General features: G+C 38.9%; 1 protein-coding gene across 6 annotated transcripts in view; it reads right to left on the reverse strand.

The window, feature by feature from the left end:
• scai (suppressor of cancer cell invasion) overlaps nucleotides 1–25851 on the reverse strand; it is a 76022-nt gene that overhangs the window by 45688 nt on the left and 4483 nt on the right. For all 6 annotated transcript variants that reach the window (XM_062959317.1, XM_062959316.1, XM_062959312.1 and 3 more), the window contains exon 2: nucleotides 16398–16503. The gene's annotated coding sequence lies outside the window, so the exon portion shown is untranslated. The remainder of the gene's footprint in view (nucleotides 1–16397; nucleotides 16504–25851) is intronic.

The raw sequence follows: 25851 nt of genomic DNA on the forward strand, positions 1-25851 counted from the left end.
ATCCAGATGCAAATTTGATTTGTATTATTATTGACACAACGACATAATATGACACAGCAAACAAGATAGATATGCTGGATTTCGATTTGTATTACAGTAGAGTCTCACTTATCCAAGCTAAACGGGCTGGCAGAAGCTTGGATAAACAAATATCTTGGATAATAAGGAGGGATTAAGGAAAAGCCTATTAAACATCAAATTAGGTTATGATTTTACAAATTAAGCACCAAAACATCATGTTATACAACACATTTGACAGAAAAAGTAGTTCAATAGGCAGTAATGTTACGCTTTAATTAATGTATTTACGAATTTAGCACCAAAATATCACGATACATTGAAAACATTGACTACAAAAATTGCTTGGATTATCTAGAGGCTTGGATAAGCGAGGCTTGGACAAGTGAGACTCTACTGTACTATTATTATTATTTTATTGTATGACACAGCCAACAAGATAGATATGCTGGATTTCAAATCACAAAATCACAAGCCAAACACTTCCCAAGTGTCTAGGACTGTGTGATGTATTTTCGGATGATGCGCGCAGATCCCATTATTATTATTATTATTATTATTATTATTGACACAACGACGTTGTATGACACAGGCCTTCTGTCTCCTTCTTCAGGGTCCCATTCGTGAGCCAGAGCCAGGTCTTCTCCTTATCAGCTTTTCCTTCAATTTTGTCAAGGAACTTTCCATGCAGTGTTTTGTTGTGCCAGCTGTCAGCTCTAGTTTGTAGTGCAGTTTTCTTGTTGTTGTTGTTGTTGTTATTATTATTATTATTATTATTATTATTATTATTATATTATGCCACAGCAAACAAGATAGATATGCTGGATTCCATATCACAAAATCACAAGCCAAACACTTCCCAAGTGTCTAGGACTGTGTGATGTATTTTCGGATAATGCCCGCAGATCCCAGTAGGATGGCCTTTTGCAGTTGGCAGATCGTGATTTTGTCAATGTCTATTGTTTCCAAATGCCGGCTGAGATCTTTTGGCACGGCACCCAGTGTGCCCATCACCACCGGGACCACCTGCACTGGTTTCTGCCAGAGTCTTTGAAGTTCAATCTTGAGGTCCTGAGAGCGGCTGAGTTTTTCCTGTTGTTTTTCGTCAATGAGGCTGTCACCTGGGATGGCGACATCAATGATCCAAACCTTTTTCTTTTCCACAACTGTGATGTCTGGTGTGTTGTGTTCCAGAACTTTGTCAGTCTGGATTCGGAAGTCCCACAGTATCTTTGTGTGCTCATTTTCCAATACTTTGGCAGGTTTGTGATCCCACCAGTTCTTTGCTGCTGGGAGGTGGTACTTGAGGCATAAGTTCCAATGAATCATTTGGGCCGCATAGTTGTGCCTCTGTTTGTAGTCTGTCTGTGCGATTTTCTTACAGCAGCTGAGGATATGATCAATGGTTTCGTTGGTTTCCTTGCAGAGTCTGCATTTTGGGTCATCAGCTGATTTTTCGATCTTGACCTTAATTGCATTTGTTCTGATGGCTTGCTCCTGGGCTCTTCTTCTTCTCCTTATTATTATTACTATTATTATTATTATTATTATTACAGTAGAGTCTCACTTATCCAAGCTAAATGGGCTGGCAAAACCTTGGATAAGCAAATATCTTGGATAATAAGGAGGGATTAAGGAAAAGCCTATTAAACATCAAATTAGGTTCTGATTTTACAAAGAAAAAGGTTTGGATCATTGATGTCGCCATCCCAGGTGAGAGTCGCATTGACGAAAAACAACAGGAAAAACTCAGCCGCTATCAGGACCTCAAGATTGAACTTCAAAGACTCTGGCAGAAACCAGTACATGTGGTCCCAGTGGTGATGGGCACACTGGGTGCTGTGCCAAAAGATCTCAGCCGGCATTTGGAAACAATAGACATTGACAAAATTATGATCTGCCAACTGCAAAAGGCCACCCGACTGGGATCTGCACGCATCATCCGAAAATACATCACACAGTCCTAAACACTTGGGAAGTGTTCGACTTGTGACTTTGTGATATGAAATCCAGCATATCTATCTTGTTTGCTATGTCAGGCTATGTCGTTGTGTCAATAATAATAATAATAATAATAACAATACATCACACAGTCCTAGACATTTGGGAAGTGTTCGACTTGTGATTTTGTGAAACGAAATCCAGCATGTCTATCTTGTTTGCTATGCCATACAATGTCGTTGTGTCAATAATAATAATAATAATAATAATAATAATAATAATAATAATAATAAAAAATCACACCATTCCTAGACACTTGGGAAGTGTTCGACTTGTGATTTTGTGATATAAAATCCAGCATGTCTATCTTGTTTGCTGTGTCAGACTATGTTGTTGTGTCAATAATAATAATAATAATAATAATAATAATAACAATATATCACACAGTCCTAGACACTTGGCAAGTGTTCGACTTGTGAGTTTGTGATATGAAATCCAGCATATCTATCTTGTTTGCTGTGTCATACAATGTCGTTGTGTCAATAATAATATTAATAATAATAATAATACATCACACAGTACTAGACACTTGGGAAGTGTTCAACTTGTGATTTTGTGATATGAAATCCAGCATGTCTATCTTGTTTGCTATGTCATACAATGTCGTTGTGTCAATAATAATATTAATAATAATAATACATCACACAGTACTAGACACTTGGGAAGTGTTCGAATTGTGATTTTGTGATATGAAATCCAGCATATCTATCTTGTTTGCTATGCCATACAATGTCGTTGTGTCAATAATAATAATAATAATAATAATAATAATAATAAATCACACATTCCTAGACACTTGGGAAGTGTTCGACTTGTGATTTTGTGATACGAAATCCAGCATATCTATCTTGTTTGCTATGTCATACTATGTCGTTGTGTCAATAATAATAATAATAATAATAATACATCACACAGTCCTAGACACTTGGGAAGTGTTCGACTTGTGATTTTGTGATACGAAATCCAGCATATCTATCTTGTTTGCTATGTCATACTATGTCGTTGTGTCAATAATAATATTAATAATAATAATACATCACACAGTACTAGACACTTGGGAAGTGTTCAACTTGTGATTTTGTGATATGAAATCCAGCATGTCTATCTTGTTTGCTATGTCATACAATGTCGTTGTGTCAATAATAATAATAATAATAATAATAATACATCACACAGTCCTAGACACTTGGGAAGTGTTCGACTTGTGATTTTGTGATACGAAATCCAGCATATCTATCTTGTTTGCTGTGTCAGGCTATGTCGTTGTGTTAATAATAATAATAGATTTAAAACCAACGTTTATTTCCTGTGCAGCGCAACCTGGGATACAATCTGGTGTCACCAACCTGTTCCCGAGACGATATGTTGAAGAGAGACAAATGAGGCACACACAACACAAACAAACTCTGCTGTCATCAGATTACATGCCAAGAACGGGAGGGCGAGGGAGAAGCCTGGCACCGAAGACAGAAGCCGGAGGCCAAGAGGGAATTAGCAACCGTAAAGAGGAACTAAGCAAGTATTGGGCACACGAGGGATGGATGAGAAAGGTGTTTTTATGGTTGTCGATTCGGTCAGTATAGGTAGCGCCTCAAAGTGGGATACCTTTCCTGCGATGGGGCTTAGCTTCCCTTCATTTCTCTAACAATCAATGTGCGAGGGTTGAATGAAGAGTAATGCCTCCACCTTCGTTATTTTAATATTTTAATCAAACGCAGAAATAATCCTCTTTAACTACCGCTATTCACTTTTCCACATAATCACCAAACATTTGGATACAATTCTTCCGATGATGAACAAGTGTTCTGAAGCCGTCACGGAAGAAGTTGACACTCGGTTCCCACAACCAGCGTCTCACAGTTCTCTCAACATCTGATAGCCAAGCAAAGCAATAATGTGACCCACACGTTCTTGTGAAATGCCGATGATGCTTGAAATTTCTCTCTGAGTGATACAACGATCATCCTGAATCAATCTGTCAACCTTTTGCTTGTGAAACTCAGTGGTTGCTGTCACAGGATATCCAATTCTTTGTTTGTCATGCAAGTCAGATGTTCCCACCTCAACATCTTTAGACTTACTCGCTCAACGATGCACAGGACTCACATCAACACAATCCCCATAAACAGCTTGCATTCTCGGATGAATCTTCTTTGGGGTGACACCTTGTGCTGTCAAGAATTCAATGACTCCATGTTGCTTAAGTCACATTGACCGACCGTCTGCGCAGGGTTCCCTACTTTGCACTTTAACAACACAACCGTTCAATGCTAAGGCTTCCCCGTCTGCACAGGGTTTCATACTTCGCACTTTAACAACACAACCGTTCAATGCTAAGGCTTCCCCGTCTGCGCAGGGTTCCATACTTCGCCCTTTAACAACACAACCATTCAATGCTAAGGCTTCCCCCGTCTGCGCAGGGTTCCATACTTCGCCCTTTAACAACACAACAGTTCAATGCTAAGGCTTCCCCGTCTGCGCAGGGTTCCATACTTCGCACTGTAACAACACAACCGTTCAATGCTAAGGCTTCCCTGTCTGCACAGGGTTTCATACTTCGCACTTTAACAACACAACCGTTCAATGCTAAGGCTTCCCCGTCTGCGCAGGGTTCCATACTTCACCCTTTAACAACACAACAGCTCAATGCTAAGGCTTCCCCGTCTGCGCAGGGTTCCATACTTAGCCCTTTAACAACACAACCGTTCAATGCTAAGACTTCTCCATCTGCTCAGGGTTCCATACTTCGCACTTTAACAACACAACCTCGGCAGGGAAGGTCTGGGACAGTCCTACCTGATGGGTTTGTTGTGATGATACAGCGCAATGGAAGAGCTACAGACACCTTCCAAACCTTACAGGAAGTAAGTCAGGATCTATAAAATTAATCATTCTCGTCAATAGCCTTTCCCACGGCAGAAAAAGATGTGGGTTTTAGAAAGATATACGAGAGGAAAAAGAGAGAGAAATAACAAATACGTAAACCTATGTCCACATCTTCTTCACCCTGTCATTTGTGGATTCTCTGGAAAAACAAAGGAAAAGCATCTGCCATACCTACGTATATTAACAGCATAATCAGACCCAGTTTGTTGTCCTCTCCCCACACCCAAAGCTAAAAAAAAAATCACAATTTCTAGCCCCTTGATCACAGCGGTTGCCTTTCTGTGTGCTCCACATACAAAGAGACCGCCTAAATAATATGCAGAAATAGCCAAAGGGAAAGTCAGAGAACGGCCTAGTGAATGCAACGACAGTGGACGTTTCTGGCCCGCTTTTCTCCCCGCTTTCGCCTCAGGTTGGTCATGTCAGAACAGAACAGCCGATTGTTTTTCCCTTTTTGCAAAGCCCGGAGAGGGCGGAAGGATGCTGCTCGCCGAACTTGAATGTTTTTTAAATGCCGGATTAATTAGACGGCAAATTATTTCTCCATGTATCAGCCAGCGATAAACTTCCCATTGACCCAAAGAACCGATCAATGTGACCCGGTGAGGCTAATTTTAGAAGCACTTAAGTTTAATAATCTTTATTCTTTTTTCAGGCTCCGGCAGTTTCAATTACTGTATATACTCGAGTATAAGCCTAGTTTTTCAGCCCTTTTTTAGGACTGAAAAAAAAACCTCGGCTTATACTCGGGTGAGGATCCTGGTGGGCTTATATTCAGGTCAGCTTATACTCAAGTATATATAGTATATTTATTATTTTTCTCTATTATTATTGGTATCATTACATTTATTATTTTTCTCTATTGTTGCTACTATTACATTTATTTCATTCTATTTTTATTATTATTATAAATACATTTATTATTTCACTCTCATCTTATTATTATTATTATTATTATTATTATTATTATTACATGTATTATTTTCCTGTATTATTTATTATTATTATTATTATTACTGTATTACATTTATTTCACTCTATTTTTAATATTATTATAAATACATTTTTTATTTCACTCTCATATTATTATTATTATTGCATTTATTATTTTACTCTATTATTACATGTATTATTTTCCTGTATTATTATTATTATTATTATTATTATTATTATTATTATTACTGTATTACATTTATTTCACCCTATTTTTATTATTATTATAAATACATTTATTATTTCACTCTGATCTTATTATTATTCCATTTATTATTTTACTCTATTTATTATTACTTGTATTATTTTCCTGTAATAATAATAATAATTATTATTACATGTATTATTTTACTCTATTATTATTAAAAGGGTACATAAGCACATTTACATCGAAGAAGATGAGAATCATGATTGGATCAGAGTTGGACAATCTTATCTTAAATTTGAGCTTTATGTAAATATTCAAAAACATGTAAGCTATTATTATTTCACTCTCATCTTATTATTATTATTATTATTATTATTATTGCATTTATTATTTTACTCTATTATTACATGTACAGTAGAGTCTCACTTATCCAAGCCTCGCTTATCCAACATTCTGGATTATCCAAGCCATTTTTGTAGTCAAAGTTTTCAATATATCATGATATTTTGGTGCTAAATTTGTAAATACAGTAATTACCAACATAGCATTACTGCGTATTGAACTACTTTTTCTGTCAAATTTGTTGTATAACATGATGTTTTGGTGCTTAATTTGTAAAATCATAACTTAATTTGGTGTTTGGCTTCCCCTTAATCTCTCCTTGTTATCCAACATATTTGCTTATCCAACGTTCTGCTGGCCCGTTTATGTTGGATAAGTGAGACTCTACTGTATTACATTTATTATTTTTCTCTATTATTGTTGCTACTATTACATTTATTTCACTCTATTTTTATTATTATTATAAATACATTTATTATTTCACTCTCATCTTATTATTATTATTATTATTATTGCATTTATTATTTTACTCTATTATTGCATGTATTATTTTCCTGATTATTATTATTATTATTATTATTATTATTATTATTATTATTATTATTATTATTTATTGAAGATAGGGACCACATTTGCCCTTCTCCAGTCTGCTGGGACTTCTCCCGTTCTCCAAGAACTCTCAAATATGATTGCCAGTGGTTCTGGAATAACTTCAGCGAGTTCCTTCAATACTCTTGGATGTAGCTGATCTGGCCCTGGGGACTTGAATTCCTGGACAACTTGTTTCCCTATTTGGGGTTGGATTTCCCCCAATCCTTCATCCATTCCCTGTTGCTGAGGTTGAAGATGGCTTTCTTTTTGTGAGAAGACCGAGGCAAAGAAGGCGTTAAGCAGTTCTGCCTTTTCCCTGTCCCTTGTCACCATCACCCCATCTTCTCCTCGCAGTGGCCCTGTCACCTCCTTGTTCTTCATTTTTCTACCAACATAAGCAAAAAAGCCTTTTTTGTTGTTTTTTATGTCCCTAGCAAGCTTGAGCTCATTTTGCACTTTAGCCTCTTTCTTCTTCACAACTGCATTATTCTGCAGTGAAGAGAGAGGATGTGCATTTAATACCGAAGCTCTGGAAAAGGCAGATGATCAGACACACTTTTTAAAAACATCCCAACGTTTGCCGGATTTTGCATCTGTGTCATTTCAAACCCGGAGAGACAGCGCTGCTGGGAACGCAAGATCTTTTGGTGTGAAAAAGAAAGAAACAGGAAGAACCAACGCTACACTAACCGGAATGAAACTGCACTGCAGATACGGGATAAAAGAAATGGTAGCTTTTGTAAGATTTAGGCTTGTTCCTGTAAAGAAACCCAAACCCCAGTGTGGTTGGTTTTTGTCCAAAACGGTGACCAACAGAAAGATCTTTGCATTTGCTGCCAGGCTTTCACTCCTGGCAGGCCGAAAAGAGACAGTTGGCCGGAAGGATATAATTACAGGCACCATTCCTTTTATTCCACATGAATGTTAGACGATCTGCTTTCAAGCTGTGCTTCTCCTGCGCTCTCTTTCTCTCTCCCTCAAAGTCATAAATTGACCCCGCTTATGCCAACAAAACCTGGATCCAATATACTATGCTGAAGAATAAAACAGGTTTAGGTTTACGCAAACTTATCAAAGGCCTTTGACAATGACAAGAGGAAAGGGAACATGCCAAAGAAAATATTTACCGTATATACTCGAGTATGAGTTTTTCAGCCCTTTGTTACCGTGTTTCCCCGAAAATAAGACAGTGTCTTATATTAATTTTTGCTCCCGAAGATGTGCTAGGTCTTATTTTCAGGGAATATCTTATTTTTCTATGAAGAAGAATTCACATTTATTGTTGAACAAGAAATGAGCATTTATTATATACTGTACAGTAGTTGTCATCACAAACCAACATAACCAGACAAACTGTGAATCCTGTCAATAATTTCTTGTTACCACCATTATTTCCATGTACACCTGCATGCTCTGGTGTATTGTTTGGCAGGCGCTAGGCATGCTTCCAAAGAAAAACTTTGCTAGGTCTTACTTTCGGGGGAGGCCTTATATTTAGCAATTCAGCAAAACTTCTACTAGGTCTTATTTTTCGGGGATGTCTTATTTTCAGGGAAACAGGGTAGGACCGAAAAAGCCCCCCTAGGCTTATATTTGGATCAGCTTATGCTCGGGTATATATGGTACATTTATTATTTTTCTCTATTATTATTGGTATTATTACATTTATTATTTTACTCTATTATTATTAATACATTTATAATTTCACTCTGATATTACGGTATTATTGTTATTACATGTATTATTTTACTCTATTTATTATTACATTTATCATTTTACTGCATTTATTATTATTATTATTATTACATTTATTAATTTTACTCTTTTATTATTAAAAGGATACATAAGACGGGAGTAAGGATTTAATCAGTGTTGGACAGTCTTATTTTAAATTACAGTCTTGTGTAAATATTCAAAAACATTTAACCTACCGATGCCTCTATTAATGTAATTTTATTTATCTATTTTTATTTCTGAAATTTACCACTCTTGGCTTACATTTGAGTCACTGTTTTCCCAGTTTTTTTGTGGTCAAATTAGGTGCCTCGGCTAATATCCGGGTCGAGTATATACGGTATTAATTTGATTTTTTTTCAAAGTAGATTTGCACCAGGAACGTATGCCACGTGAACCCATTTGGTAAATTTTGTGAACATCCTGCGGCTCCTCCGAAGGGGACTCAGAGCAGCTCACAAATAATATGTACATACAATAAATTATATTATTAGCATAGCACAATATTAGCATTAGGTATTACTATATTGTGCCATACCACTATACTACAATAATATTATTAGTAATATTATATGTAGTATATAATATAGAATTAATATGATTATATAGTATTTATTTATTTTATTGGTAAGGTAGGTAAAGGTTTCCCCTGACGTTAAGTCCACTCGTGTCCGATTCTGAAGGTTGGTGCTCGTCTCCATTTCTAAGCCGAAGAGCCGGTGTTGTCCATAGACACCTCCAAGGTCATGTGGCCGGCATGATTGCATGGAGCGCCGTTACATTCCCGCCAGAGTGGTACCTATTGATCTATTCACATTTCTATGTTTTCAAACTGCTAGGTTGGCAGAAGCTGGAGCTAACAGTGGGAGCTCACCCCACTACCCAGATTCGAAGTTCAGCAGCTCAGTGCTTTAACACACTGCACCATCAGGGGCTCCTAATAGTAGCATTACATATTACTATATTGTACAGTAGAGTCTCACTTATCCAACGTAAAGGGGCAGGCAGAATGTTGGATAAGCGAATATGTTGGATAATAAGGAGAGATTAAGGAAAAGCCTATTAAACATCAAATTAGGTTATGATTTTACAAATTAAGCACCAAAACATCATGTTATATAACAAATTTGACAGAAAAAGTAGTTCAATATGCAGTAATGCTATGTAGTAATGACTGTATTTACGAATTTAGCACCAAAATATCACGATGTATCGAAAACATTGACTACAAAAATGCGTTGGATAATCCAGAACGTTGGATAAGCGAGTGTTGGATAAGTGAGACTCTACTGTATTAGTAATATTACATGCAATATATAATATACAGTGTTTCCTCACTACTTCGCGGTTCACTTTTCACGGATTCGCCGTTTCGCGGTTTCTCAATAAATTATAAAAGACTATTATAAATCATACTTACTAATTCAGCACCAAAATATCACAGTGTATTGAAAACATTGACTACAAAAATGCGTTGGATAATCCAGAACGTTGGATAAGCGAGTGTTGGATAAGTGAGACTCTACTGTATTAGTAATATTACATGCAATATATAATATACAGTGTTTCCTCACTACTTCGCGGTTCACTTTTCACGGATTCGCCGTTTCGCGGTTTCTCAATAAATTATAAAAGACTATTATAAATCATACTTACTAATTCAGCACCAAAATATCACAGTGTATTGAAAACATTGACTACAAAAATGCGTTGGATAATCCAGAACGTTGGATAAGTGAATGTTGGATAAGTGAGACTCTACTGTAACTCTCCTACTCCTCAAACTTAAGATACCTCTGTAATATTGCTGACTATCAGTTAGGAAAAAGTTTGCAGGATGCCTTGTCTAGAAATGAGTTGCTACTTTGTCTAATTAAAAACTCTGTCCTTGCTTCATTCAACAAGACTAATTTGTAACTTTTGTAACTTAATTTTGTAATTCAAGCCGTTTTTAAAGCAGTGCTTATGACACAATGTTGCTTAGTAGTTTGTTGTTACGGAAGACCCCAAACATACCGTTATATACGCAAAAGTACTTTCTAGGCAAACAAAACAATTTCTGATAAATTCTATTTTTCTGGACAGTGCTACATGCAAATACAAACAACAGTCAGAGAACAATTTTTCAAAGAATTTTTTTTCTTCAACTACTCAAACTTTTTTGATTTCGTGCCAATCACTGGACAAGTAATCCAGTAAAGCACAAATGCTAAGTGATAATATTTTTTATTTTATTCCAGTTTTGACCAATTTCACTTTGTAAGAGGACAGGAATTTGAAGAATTGCAGGCTCAGTTTGTCTTTGGAAGAGTTACCATACTAATATATTATACTAATATTATTACTATTACTATTACAGTAGAGTCTCACTTATCCAACATAAACAGGCCAGCAGAATGTTGGATAAGTGAATGTGTTGGATAATAAGGAGGGACTGAGGAAAAGCCTAATAAACATCAAATTAGGGTTTGTTTTTTTTTACAAATTAAGCACCAAAACATCATGTTATACAACAAATTTGACAGAAAAAGTAGTTCAATACGCAGTAATGCTATGTAGTAATTACTGTGTTTACTAATTTAGCACCAAAATATCACAATGTATTGAAAACATTGACTACAAAAATGTGTTGGATAATCCAGAACGTTGGATAAGCGAGTCTTGGATAAGTGAGACTCTACTGTACTATTATTATTATTATTATTATTATTATTATTATTATTATTATTATTATTACAAAGGCCATCTGTTGGGGAATTTCGAGTGTGTTTTTCCTGCATGGGTTTCCTCTGTTGTTGTTATTATTATTATTATTATTATTATTATTACAAAGCTGGGTGGCCATCTGTTGAGGGAGCTTTGATTGTGTTTTTCCTGAATGGCAGAAGGAGGTTAGACTGGATTTCATCTGGGGTTACCAATATTATTATCATTATCATCATCATCATCATTATTGTGCTGTCGAAGGCTTTCAATGCCGGAATCACTGGGTTGCTGTGAGCTTTCCATCTGTATGGCCATGTTCCAGAAGCACTCTCTCCTGACGTTTTGCCCACATCTACGGCATGCATGCTCAGAGGTTGTGAGGTCTATTGGAAACGAGGCAAGTGGGGTTTATTATATATCTGTGGAATGTCCAGTATGGGAGAAAGAACTCTTGTCAGTTTGAGACAAGTGTGAATGTTACAATTGGCCAGCTTGATTGGCATTGAATAGCCTTGCTGCTTCCTGCCTGGGGGAATCCTTTGTCGGGAGGTGTTAGCTGGCCCCGATTGTTTCCTGTCTGGAATGAAAATGAACAAAATCTGGCTGCCAGTATTAAAAATAATAATCTAAAATTAGGATTGTAAATAAAGAACAACACTCAGAAAACAGGTGAGGACTACCTGTCCCTGGTTTAATCTGAAAGCCAGCCTCAAGCCATGTATACTCCCAACCAAACAGGGCCAAGGGGGTTGACTTTTATGGTTCGCTGTCTTCTTTCCAGTTGGCTTCCTTCCTCGCCCCTTCTGCAATTAATCCTGTATTTGTCCCCCAGCACTCAGCCTTTCATGGAGGTTCACGACCTCTTGTCAAAGCCACACGCAAGGGCCAAAGGTTGCTGACATCGCCACGGGAGAGTCCTGACACTGACTTAAAGGACGTCTGCTCAGGCGACTGGCCGGTTGGCTTCCCGGCCATTTGAAAGAAACGTAGCTATTTATACTGGGAGGCACCTTTCCTCATAGGGCAAAAGGGGTTATGTTTCAAATCCCTAGATCAGGGGTCCCCAAACTAAGGCCCGGGGGCCGGATGCGGCCCTCCGAGGTCATTTACCTGGCCCCCGCCCTCAGTTTTATAATATAATATATTGTATATACATATAATATTGATAATAATATTATAATGTAATACAATATAACACTAATAATAATACCATATAATAATATTGATTATATATTCTATTTTACATATAATATTACTAATAATATTACAGTATAGTGGTATAGTTCAATATAGTAATATATAATGCTAATAGTGTGCTATGCTAATAATATAATATATTGTATGTACATATAATTTGTAAGCCACTCTGAATCCCCTTTGGGGTGAGAAGGGTGTGATACAAATGTAGTAAATAAATGCAGTAAATAAATAATAAATAAATTTTAGACTTAGGTTCACCCAAAGTCTGAAATGACTTGAAGGCACACAACAACAACAACAACAACAACAACAACAACCCTAATTAACTTGACTATCTCATTGGCCAGAAGCAGGACCACACTTCCCATTGAAATCCTGCTAAATGTATGTTGGTTAAAATTGTTTTTATTTTTAAATATTGTATTGTTCTTTCATTGTTCTTGTTCTTGTTGTTGGTGTTGTTTTTGCACTACAAATAAGACATATGCAGTGTGCATCGGAATTTGTTTGTATTTTTTTTCAAATGATAATCCGGCCCCTCAACAGTCAGAAGGATTGTGGACCGGCCCTCGGCTTAAAAAGTTTGAGGACCCCTGCCCTAGATCATGAGAACACAAATGGACACAGAAGTGGAGGGGAAGGAAATGGCAGTATTCTTGCCATCACATAAAATGGATTTTTATTTATTTATTTATTTATTTGCTACATTTATATCCCGCTCTTCTCACCCCGAAGGGGACACAGAGCGGCTTACAAATCAAATGAACATACAATATATTATTAGCATAGCACAATATAAGCATTAAATTACTATATTTAAGCTTATTTTCTGCTGCCCTGCAGACTAGGACACGGAACAATGGCTTCAAACTACAGGAAAGGAGATTCCACCTGAACATCAGGAAGAACTTCCTCACTGTGAGAAGGGCTGTTCGACAGTGGAACTCTCTCCCCGGGGCCGTGGTGGAGGCTCCTTCCTTGGAGGCTTTTAAGCAGAGGCTGGATGGCCATCTGTCGGGGGTGCTTTGAATGCGATTTCCTGCTTCTTAGCGGGGGGTTGGACTAGATGGCCCTTGAGGTCTCTTCCAACTCTACTATTCTATGATTCTATGATTCTATGATTCTATGATTCTATATTTTACTATATCATTATATGGTAATATTGTCAGTAATACTAGCTGTGCCCGGCCAGGCGTTGCTGTGGCGAAGTATGGTGGTATGGGAAATTAAGCATCTTATATTATCTGCTTAGAACTGGATTATATGAGACTCTTTCTACACAGCTGTATAAAATGCACGCTGAAGTGGATTATATGGCAGTGTGGAATCAAGATAATCCAGTTCAAAGCAGAAAATATAAGATTATAAATGGGTTATATAGCTGTGTGGAAGGGCCTTGAGTCTACACTGCCATATAATCCAGTGCAAATTAGATAATCTGTGGAAGAGGCCTAAGTGAGGCCTAACTCTGCCTGTCCCCTGGGTGAGTGGGTTGCTAGGAAACCAAGTGGGCAGAGCTTAGCCTTCTAACTGGCAGCAATTGGATAAAAAACTATTATTCCTCTCCCTCTAATTAGGACTTTATTTTTCTTTTCTTTTTGTTGTATGAACGTAGAGGCATGGATGAGGGGTTGTGCTGCCAAGTTTAGTGTTTCTGGGATGTGTAGTTTTGTTGTTTTGTCCTAGGCCAAAATTTCATTACCCTTTTATATATATAGATTAATAAGGTGCCTCCGGTGGCTCAGTGTGTTAAAGAGCTGAGCTGCTGAACTTGCAGGCTGAAAGGTCTCAGGTTCAAATCTGAGGAGCGGAATGAGCACCCACTGTTAGCCCCAGCTTCTGCCAACCTAGCTTTTCGAAAACATGCAAATGTGAGTAGATCAATAGGTACTGCTCCAGTGGGAAGGTAACGGCGCTCCATGCAGTCATGCTGGCCACATGACCTTGGAGGTGTCTACGGACAATGCTGGCTCTTTGGCTTAGAAATGGAGATGAGCACCAACCCCCAGAGTCAGACATGACTGGACTTAATGTCAGGGGAAACCTTTACCTTTACTACTATATTATTATATGGTAATATTATTAGTAATATTAATAAGGAGCCTCCGATGGCTCAGTGTGTTAAAGCGCTGAGGTGCTGAACTTGCGGACCGAAAGGTCCCAGGTTCGAATCTGGGGAGCGGAATGAGCGCCTGCTGTTAGCCCCAGCTTCTGCCAACCTAGCAGTTCAAAAACAAATGTGAGTAGATCAATAGGTATCGCTCCGGCGGGAAGGTAACAGCGCTCCATGCAGTCATGCTGGCCACATGACCTTGGAGGTGTCTACGGACAACGCCGGCTCTTCGGCTTAGAAACTGAGATGAGCACCAACCCCCAGAGTTGGACACGACTGGACTTAATGTCAAGGGAAACCTTTACCTTTACTATATATATATTTGATATAAGAGATGCCACTTTACTACACAATTGTGTATAACGAGACTTGAGTGTCAACGGCTTGTGCAATCTGGGTAAACCGCAATCTATTTCGTTGTCCCGAACTTCCGTGGGGTTCCCGATCTGTTTTTTGGGAGTATCCCAAATTCGGGAAGACGGAAATCTGTTTTCGACTCGGGAAACCAAAAGATTTGTTGGGAGGGGGACATCCCAGGCTCCCCTTTCCATCATTTTAGGAATTGTTTGTCCTTATATCCATCATTAAGACATAGACGCATCAGAATTAAAATACAGTAAAGTTTCACTTATCCAAGCTAAAAGGGCCAGCAGAACCTTGGATTAGCGAATATCTTGGATAATAAGGAGGGATTAAGGAAAAGCCTATTAAACATCAAATTAGGTTATGATTTTACAAATTAAGCATCAAAACATCATGTTATACAACAAATTTGACAGAAAAAGTAGTTCAATACACAGTAATGTTATGTTGTAATTACCGTATTTACGAATTTAGCACCAAAATATCATGATACAGTAGATTCTCACTTATCCAAGCCTCGCTTATCCAAGCCTCTGGATTATCCAAGCCATTTTTGTAATCAATGTTTTCAATATACCGTGATATTTTGGTGCTAAATTTGTAAATACAGTAATTACAACATAACATTACTGCGTATTGAACTACTTTTTCTGTCAAATTTGTTGTATAACATGATGTTTTGGTGCTTAATTTGTAAAATCATAACCTAATTTGATGTTTAATAGGCTTTTCGTTAATCCCTCCTTATTATCCAAGATATTTGCTTATCCAAGCTTCTGCCGGCCTATTTAGCTTGGATAAGTGAGACTCTACTGTATATTGAAAACGTTGACTACAAAAATGCCTTGGATAATCCAGAACCTTGGATAAGTGCGTCTTGGATAAGTGAGACTCTACTGTACCATTCTTTCTGCAATACTTTCCCTTCTGTCTGTAGAGACCTGAGTTTAATGAAGAGCTTAAGAAACCTCACTTCCTGGGATCCTTATCCTTCCTCCTCATACTCAACGTGAAACCAAAAGAAACCAAAAGCAGACGGTTTTCGACAACCACTGTTCTGTTGCGGTTGGTAAAATAATGACGACTAAGCCCATGCCGTTACGGGCTTCCATACAGGTCGAACAAGCCGAAGCCAAACGTCCAAAACGAATCCGTGCACAAGCCTACGTTAAAGCACACCAGGCCAGGCTGCCTGTACTGTATGTTACAAAGCAGGGGAAGCTAGCCAGCTCCATTTTCTGCACATCCAGTGGCAGGTTGCCAACATTTCGGTCATGGCCGAGCCAAGCCCGGCCCCCTTACCTCGAGCAGTCAGGAAATGCATTCCTAGAACAGCCAAGTTCCTGGAGAGCATCCGAGCGCCACGGTGATGTCTTGCTTCTTCAGCCGAGAGCCCACCGAAGGAGGCCTTTGGAAGGGGGAAAAAAGAAAAAAAAGCATTCAAGCCAGGCAAAGCATGGAAACCAGCTTGTGTCCTGAGTTGATTTAAACAGCCGATTTTAAAGTACATACAACTGATTTCAATGTTTAAAATCAGTTACTATATATACTCAAGTATAAGCCTAGTTTTTCAGCCCTTTTTTTAAGACTGAAAAAGCCCCCCCTTGGCTTATACTCAGGTGAGGGTCCTGGTTGGCTTATATTTGGGTCGGCTTATACTCGAGAATATATAGTACATTTATTATTTTTCTTTATTATTGTTGCTACTATTACATTTATTTTACTCTATTTTTATTATTATTATTAATACATTTATTATTTCACTCTGTTCTTATTATTATTATTATTATTATTATTATTATTATTATTGTATTTATTACTTTACTCTATTTATTATGACATGTACTATTTTCCTGTATTTATTATTATTATTATTATTATTATTATTATTATTATTATTATTATTATTCGTGTCAGGAGCAACCGGAGTTGCTTTTGGAGTGAGAGAATTGGCCGTCTGCAAGGACATTGCCCAGGGGACACCCGAATGTTTTGATGTTTTACCATCCTTGTGGGAGGCTTCTCTCATGTCCCCGCATGGAGCTGCAGCTGATAGAGGGAGCTCATCCACGCTCTCCCCGGGTGGGATTCGAACCTGGCAGCCTTCAGGTCAGCAACCCAACCTTCAAGTCACAAGGCTTTTATCCCCTAGGCCACCAGAGGCTCCTATTATTATTATTACATGTATTATTTTGCTCTATTATTATTAAAAGGATACATAAGCACATTTACATTGAAGAAGATGAGAATAATGATTTGATCAGAGTTGGACAGTCTTATCTTAAATTTGAGCTTTATGTAAATATTCAAAAACATTTAACCTACTGATGCCTCAATTAATGTAATTTTATTGGTATCTATTTTTATTTCTGAAATTTACCACCCCCGGCTTATACTAAAAAAGGGCTGAAAAACTTGGCTTATACTCGGGTATATACAGTAATGTTTCCTTTCCTGGCTGCTGCCAAGCATGGATCCCATGCCTTGTGGTTCTGGCGGAGGGAGCTGGAACGCAACATCAGAGCATCTTGGTATTTCAGTCCAAATGCCATTTAGAGAGATAGAGAGAAATAGGGCACAAAGGAAGATTCATCTTGCTGCAAAAACACACAGTTTCTCTTGCCTTGACTCTGCCCTACAGGCAGGTGCGGTCCGAAAGACTCCTCCACTGCCGTTTTTTGGCGCTGTGGTCAAAAGCGATGGAGAAGTTGCAAGCGTTACACAACCCGGTTCAGCTCAGGTCATGCGACTAACTCCCGTTCCAGAGCAGCTGTGGCTCCGTCTATGCCAGAGGTCCCCAAACTTTTTAAACAGGGGGCCAGTTCACGATCCTTCGGACCGTTGGAGGGCCGGACTATAGTTGGCCACCAAGCAATAATAATGAATAATAATAATAACAACAACAACAATAATAATAATAACAAAAAAGAGGGTTGGAAGAGACCCTTTGGGCCATTGAGTCCAATCCCCTTATGCCTTTGTGCACCGAAAGCACAAGCAAAGCATCCCTGACAGATGGCCACCCAGCCTCAATGTTAATAATAATAATAATAATAATAATAATAATAATAATAATAATAATAATAAAGAGGGTTGGAAGAGACCCCTTGGGCCATTGAGTCCAATCCCCTTCTGCCTTTGTGCACCGAAAGCACAAGCAAAGCATCCCTGACAGATGGCCACCCAGCCTCAATGTTAATAATAATAATAATAATAATAATAACAAAAAAGAGGGTTGGAAGAGACCCTTTGGGCCATTGAGTCCAATCCCCTTATGCCTTTGTGCACCGAAAGCACAAGCACAGCACCCCTGACAGATGGCCACCCAGCTTCAATGTTAATAATAATAATAATAATAATAATAATAATAATAATAATAATAATACAGGGTTTTGGAACACAATACTCCTGACCTCACAATTGTGTTAAAAAACAAAGTATGGATTGTCGATGTTGCAATCCCAGGTGACAGAAGGATTGAGGAGAAACAACTGGAAAAGCTGACACGATATGAGGATTTAAAGATTGAATTACAAAGACTCTGGCACAAGCCAGTCAAGGTGGTCCCAGTGGTGATCGGCACACTGGGTGCAGTGCCTAAAGACCTTGGCCTGCACTTAAACACAATCGGCGCTAACAAAATTACCATCTGCCAGCTACAGAAGGCCACCTTACTGGGATCTGCACGCATTATTCGCCGATACATCACACAGTCCTAGACACTTGGGAAGGGTCCGACGTATGATTCAATACAACAACCAGCAGAGTGTCTGCTGTGGACTCATCTTGTTGTGTTTCTAATAATAATAATAATAATAATAATAATAATAATAGCTTTAAGAGAAGAAGAGACCCTTGGGTCATTTAGCCCAACCCCCTTCTGCCCTTGTGGGGGCCGGATAAATGGCTTCGATGGGCCACATCCGGCCCCCGGGCCTTAGTTTGGGGACCCCTGGTCTATGCCATGGCTAGCAGCTCGGAGTCTCATCGCCTCCCTCTGCTGCAGTAAGAAGCTGGCAAGGGGAGAGGAGCAAGGAGAAGCCCCACCGAGAAAGGCATCCTTCTCCCATAGCTCCCACAGTCACCAAGCTAGAACCAAACCAAGCATGCACAAGACCCTGGGATTGGAAGATTGACCTATCACTCCCTTTCAGGACATCTCTGCTGGATCAGAACCCTTTCTTAGCAAGAGAAGACGGAGTCAAAACAATTTCACTGTCTTGGTTAGTACAGTGCAATTCGTTCCGTGACTGTGCTCTTAGCTCAAATCACTCTTATCTCAAAGCAAATTTATTTATTTGCAACATTTTTACCCTGCCTTTCTCACCCGTGGGGACTCAAGGCGGCTTACAGGGTTGGCAAAATTCAATGCCCCAAAACAGAATTCAATAAAAAACAAACAGCACAATTACATCAATTAAATCTTCTATCTATATATATAAATGAGTGATGGCATCACGGCGACCAACAAAACTACAGGCCCCCCAACCTCGAAATTTGACAACACAACCCATCATCCACGCCTCTAGGTTGATACAACAAAAAGAAAAGAAAAATAAAGTCCTAATTAGAGGGAGAAGAATAATAGTTTTTATCCAATTGCTGCCAGTTAGAAGGCTAAGCTCCACCCACTTGGTCTCCTAGCAACCTACTCAGCCCAGGGGACAGGCACAGTTAGGCCTCACTTAGGCCTCTTCCACAGATTATCAGATTTGAACTGGATTATATGGCAGTGTAGACTCAAGGCTCTTCCAAACAGCTATATAGCCCATTTAGAATCTTATATTATCTGCTTTGAACTGGATTATCTTGACTCCACATTGCCATATAATCCACTTCAGTGTGCATACTAAACATAAAGACTACCATACAACAGACATTCAATACCACCACTACCTCAACAATTTCTCACCAACACCACCAGAAAATGCCACAGAAACGCGTAGCTGGGCACAGCTAGTACTTAATAAAAACATTATAGAAAGTTTAAAACACACAAATAATTTGGTCCATTCATCCAAATAGGTAAAGGTAAAGGTTTTCCCCTGACGTTAAGTCCAGTCGTGACCGACTCTGGGCCCTGGTGCTCATCTCCATTTCTAAGCCGAAGAGCCGGCGTTGTCCATAGACACCTCCAAGGTCATGTGGCCATAGGCATGACTGCATGGAGCGCCGTTACCTTCCTGCCGGAGTGGTACCTATTGATCTACTCACATTGGCATGTTTTCGAACTGCTAGGTTGGCAGGAACTGGGGCTAACAGCGGGTGCTCATTCCGCTCCCAGGATTTGAACCTGGGACCTTTCGGTCTGCAAGTTCAACAGCTCAGCACTTAAAACACTGAGCCACCGGAGGCTCCTGCTACTGTTATGAATCATAATGTAAATATCTGATATACAGGATGTATTTTCATTCACTGGACCAAATTTGGCACAAATACCCAATATACCCACATTTGAATATTGCTGAGGTTGGGAGCAGGTCTTGATTTTGTCATTTGGGACTTGTAGTTGCTGGGATTTATAGTTAACCTACAATCAAAGAGCATTCTGTACTCCACAAATGATGGAATTGAACCAAATTTGGCACATAGAACTCCCATGATCAACACAAAATACTAAAAGGGTTTGGTGGGCACTGACTTTTATGGAACAATAAAAAAAGGAAGATCAACTTGAAAATGGTAGAAGGAAGTACCAAGTGAGGAGTCAGAAGAATTATTTTCTTTTTCCTACTGTCCTCATTCCAGCCTCCTTCACTCTCTTGCTCTCTCTCTCTTCATGAAGCCAAACAGACCAGGAATAGAAACCACACCAAAACAACTAACGCAAGGTTCCTCACAGCGGACAAGGGCAAAGCAGACAGCAATCTCCCAAAGCGGACCAGAGCATGAGGCCTGGAGGCTGCTCCCTTGAAGCCCTAAAGCCCTGTACTTTTGCACTAGCGCTCCCTCTTGTGATAGCTCTTAACTCAAAATGACACTCTTATGTCAAAGCAAAACCTCTTTAAGTCAAGGTTCCACTATAGTACATACTCAGCCTGGAAACAGTGATCTCAAGCACAGATTCCAACTGATTCAAGATTTAATCCTGTGGTGGAAATCATATCCCCCTCCGGATGTCATTGGACATCTCCCAGATACAGTAGAGTCTCACTTATCCAAGACTCGCTTATCCAAGGTTCTGGATTATCCAATGCATTTTTGTAGTCATTGTATTCAATATATCGTGATATTTTGGTGCTAAATTCGTAAATACAGTAATTAAAACATAACATTACTGTGTATTGAACTACAGTAGAGTCTCACTTATCCAAGCTAAATGGGCCAGCAGAAGCTTGGATAAGCGAATATCTTGGATAATAAGGAGGGATTAAGGAAAAGCCTATTAAACATCAAATTAGGTTATGATTTTACAAATTAAGCACCAAAACATCATGTTATACAACAAATTTGACAGAAAAAGTAGTTCAATACGCAGTAATGTTATGTTGTAATTACTGTATTTACGAATTTAGCACCAAAATATCATGATATATTGAAAACACTGACTGCAAAAATGCCTTGGATAATCCAGAAGCTTGGATAAGAGAAGCTTGGATAAGTGAGACTCTACTATACTTTTTCTGTCAAATTTGTTGTATAACATGATTAATTTGTAAAATCATAACCTAATTTGATGTTTAATAAGCTTTTCCTTAATCCCTTCTTATTATCCAAGATATTAGCTTATTCAAGGTTCTGCCGGCCTTTTTAGCTTGGATAAGTGAGATTCTACTGTATAATGAAGCGCCTATTGTCAAATTATGAGCCCGGGAATGTCTGGATCTCCAGTTCACTTTGCACCAATCTATTTTGTCACAGGAATCAGCCAGTACATGCACTTGTCCAAGCTATAAGCAAACCATTTTGCATGTAGGTCTCAGGTATGTTTACATCTTGCCAGCTGACAACGTACAGCAATGGCTTTTTGGTTTTTCTTAGCCTGAAAGACCTTACTAGGTCCATGGAGAAGAGCAAGGGAACCAATACGGTATCCCATCTTTCTGAATGTCAATAATTGAGATGAGGCGTGCTGTAAGGGTTTCAGACCAGTTGTGACACCTGGATCAGCTACGGAAACTGGACACTCGGTGACCTTGGGCATATCACACATTCTCAGACTTGGAGGAATCTCTTCGGAATACAGTAGAGTCTCACTTATCCAAGCTAAACAGGCCGGTAGAACCTTGGATAAGCGAATATCTTGGATAATAAGGAGGGATTAAGGAAAAGCCTATTAAACATCAAATTAGGTTATGATTTTACAAATTAAGCACCAAAATATCATGTTATACAACAAATTTGACAGAAAAAGTAGCTCAATATGCAGTAATGTTATGTTGTAATTACTATTTTTACAAATTTAGCATCAAAATATCATGATATACAGTAGAGTCTCACTTAATCCTACACTCGCTTATCCAACATTCTGGATTATCCAAGGCATTTTTGTAGTCAATGTTTTCAATATATCGTGATATTTTGGTGCTAAATTCGTAAATACAGTCATTACTACATAGCATTACTGCGTATTGAACAGCTTTTTCTGTCAAATTTGTTGTATAACATGATGTTTTGGTGCTTAATTTGTAAAATCATAACCTAATTTGATGTTTAATAGGCTTTTTCTTAATCTCTCTTATTATCCAACATATTCGCTTATCCAACGTTCTGCCGGCCCGTTTATGTTGGATAAGTGAGACTCTACTGTATTGAAAACATTGACTAAAAATGGCTTGGATAATCCAGAATACAAAGAAAGGATTCCCTGAAATGCACAGGCAAGAGGCCACTACAGCTAGAAATGTAATCCAAAGATATGCACTATACAACAGTAATTAAACCAAAATATAATCCATGTGTTACCACACATGGATTATATTTTGGTTTAATTACTGTTGTATAGTGCATATCTTTGGATAATCCAGAACCTTGGATAAATAAGTCTTGGATAAGTGAGACTCTACTGTAAATATTCTCCTGCCAACCTACCAGTTCGAAAACATGCAAATGTGAGTAGATCAATAGGTACCGCTCAGGCGGGAAGGTAACAGTGCTCCATGCAGTCATGCCGGCCACATGACCTTGGAGATGTCTACGGACAACGCCGGATCTTCGGCTTAGAAATGGAGATGAGCACCAACCCCCAGAGTGTGAGTAGATCAATAGGTACCGCTCCGGCAGAAAGGCAACGGCACTCCATGCAGTCATGCCAATGGCCACATGACCTTGGAGATATCTACGGACAACACTGGCTCTCTGGCTTAGAAATGGACATGAGCACCAACCCCCAGAGTCGGTCACGACTGGACTTAACGTCACGGGAAAACCTTTACCTTTTTTACTGTAAATATTGCTAAGAAAACCCTATGATAGCTTAAAGACACCACACAAGTATCAGATTTGTGTAAGAATTGTGGGTTCGGGCTGTGGCGCAGGCAGGAGAGCAAGCCAGCTGCAATTAACTGCAATGAATCACTCTGACCAGGAGGTCATGAGTTCGAGGCCCGCTCGGAGCCTATGTTTGTTTGTCTTTGTCCTATGTTAAAAGGCATTGAATGTTTGCCTATATGTGTAATGTGATCCGCCCTGAGTCCCCTTCGGGGTGAGAAGGGCGGAATATAAATGCTGTAAACAAATACAGTAGAGCAAGGGTCCCCAAACTAAGGCCCGGGGGCCGGATGCGGCCCTCCAAGGTCATTTACCTGGCCCTCGCCCTCAGTTTTAGAATATAATATTTTTATATCAGTTTTAATAATATAATATATTGTATATACATATAATCTTGATAATATTATGTTATACAATATAATACTAATAATAATACCATATAATAATAATATTAATTATATGTTATATATTACATAGAATATTACAGTATAGTGGTATATATATATATATAATGCTAATATTGTGCTATGCTAATAATATAATATATTGTATGTACATACAGCTGCTCTGAGTCCCCTTCGGGGTGAGAAGGGTGGGATATAAATGTAGTAAATAAATGCAGTAAATAAATAATTAATTTTAAACTTCAGCTCGGTTAAAGTCTGAAATGACTTGAAGGCACACAACAACAACAATCCTAATTAACTTGACTATCTCATTGGCCAGTAGCAGGCCCACACTTTCCACTGAAATCCTGATAGGATTATGTAGGTTAAAATTGTTTTCATTTTTAAATATTGTATTGTTCTTTCATTGCTGTTGCTGCTGCTGCTGTTTTGCACTACAAATAAGACATGTGCAGTGTGAATAGGAATTTGTTCGTATTTTTTTTCAAATGATAATTTGGCCCCTCAACCATCTGAAGGATTGTGGACCGGCCCTCTGCTTCAAAAGTTTGAGGACCCCTGCAGTAGAGTCTCACTTATCCAACATAAACGGGCCAGCAGAATGTTGGATAAGCGAATATGTTCGATAATAAGGAGAGATTAAGGAAAAGCCTATTAAACATCAAATTAGGTTATGATTTTACAAATTAAGCACCAAAATATCATGTTATACAACAAATTTGACAGAAAAAGTAGTTCAATATGCAGTAATGCTATGTAGCAATTACTGTATTTACGAATTTAGCACCAAAATATCACAATATATTGCAAACATTGACTACAAAAATGCGTTGGATAATCCAGAATGTTGGATAAGCGAGTGTTGGATAAGTGAGACTCTACTGTAAAAAAGAATAATGAGCACCACAGGCCCCAAAGAGATGCTTTAGTCGTACACGCAACAATCCGTGAGGAATTGGTTGTATGGAGAGATTGAGAGCAATGATGGTGAGAAGTATAACTGAGCTTCCTATTTGATACAGGGGGGCCCTTTCTCTGCTCAAAATGGCCTTCCCAGAAAACCTGGATGCCTTCCAAACAAGTGACATGATCTGGAGAGAGACCCTCCCCAAGGAACCCACCACCCAAGGTGTTATGGGTTGAAACAAAATCCAAGAAGGCTAGAAAAGGCACCTACTTTAGTGCAAAGGAGCGCCAGCTTCGCGAAGGAGGGAGTAATCACAATAATTTTACCTAAAGGTAAAGAGAGGCCGGCGAAAAATCGCACAGCAAACAGAAGGAAAAAGAGGACAAAAACAGAGCCACTTGTAGAATCCACAAAGGGTACTACGGGAAGGGGAGGTCAGTTGCTAGGAATCTGTGCGACAGATTTCCTTGAAAACAAACCCTTCCGAGACCCCTCTGCTCTCCAGACGTTTGCTGCATTCTCCACCCCCTTCGTCCTCTTGGTGCCTTTCCCCCCAAACACAAATCTTCCATAGCTCCTTTGCCTTGGTAGGAATCAAATGGCGAGAGCGGAAAGGGAAAAAACATCACACCAGCTACTTGGAGATAATGAAATAACACCATAACACTGCACTCCAAGAATGCAAGGCAAGCGAGGCAAGCAGCAAACACAGCAAGGGGAGACAGAGAAAATGCCGGCTTCCTGAGCATAACAGCAAGCGAAAAACCTTTTCCATAGGGTGCAGTGTCAACAGGCTGCCCCCCTCCACACATAAACACACAACCACACTCTTCCTGTATGACTCGCAATGATTTCGAGCCCCATTTCAATGTAAGGACAGGGATACAGCAAGCCAAACTGAACGCTGCTGAGGCAGTTCAAGCAAGAAGGAAGGGTCTATTCACACGCACAAGCAGCTGATGTCATTTCAGCAACTGGGGTGGAAAGTATATATATTCTCCCACTCCGCCAG

Source organism: Anolis carolinensis, unplaced genomic scaffold, assembly GCF_035594765.1.
Source record: "Anolis carolinensis isolate JA03-04 unplaced genomic scaffold, rAnoCar3.1.pri scaffold_7, whole genome shotgun sequence".
Taxonomy (NCBI): Eukaryota; Metazoa; Chordata; class Lepidosauria; order Squamata; family Dactyloidae; genus Anolis; species Anolis carolinensis.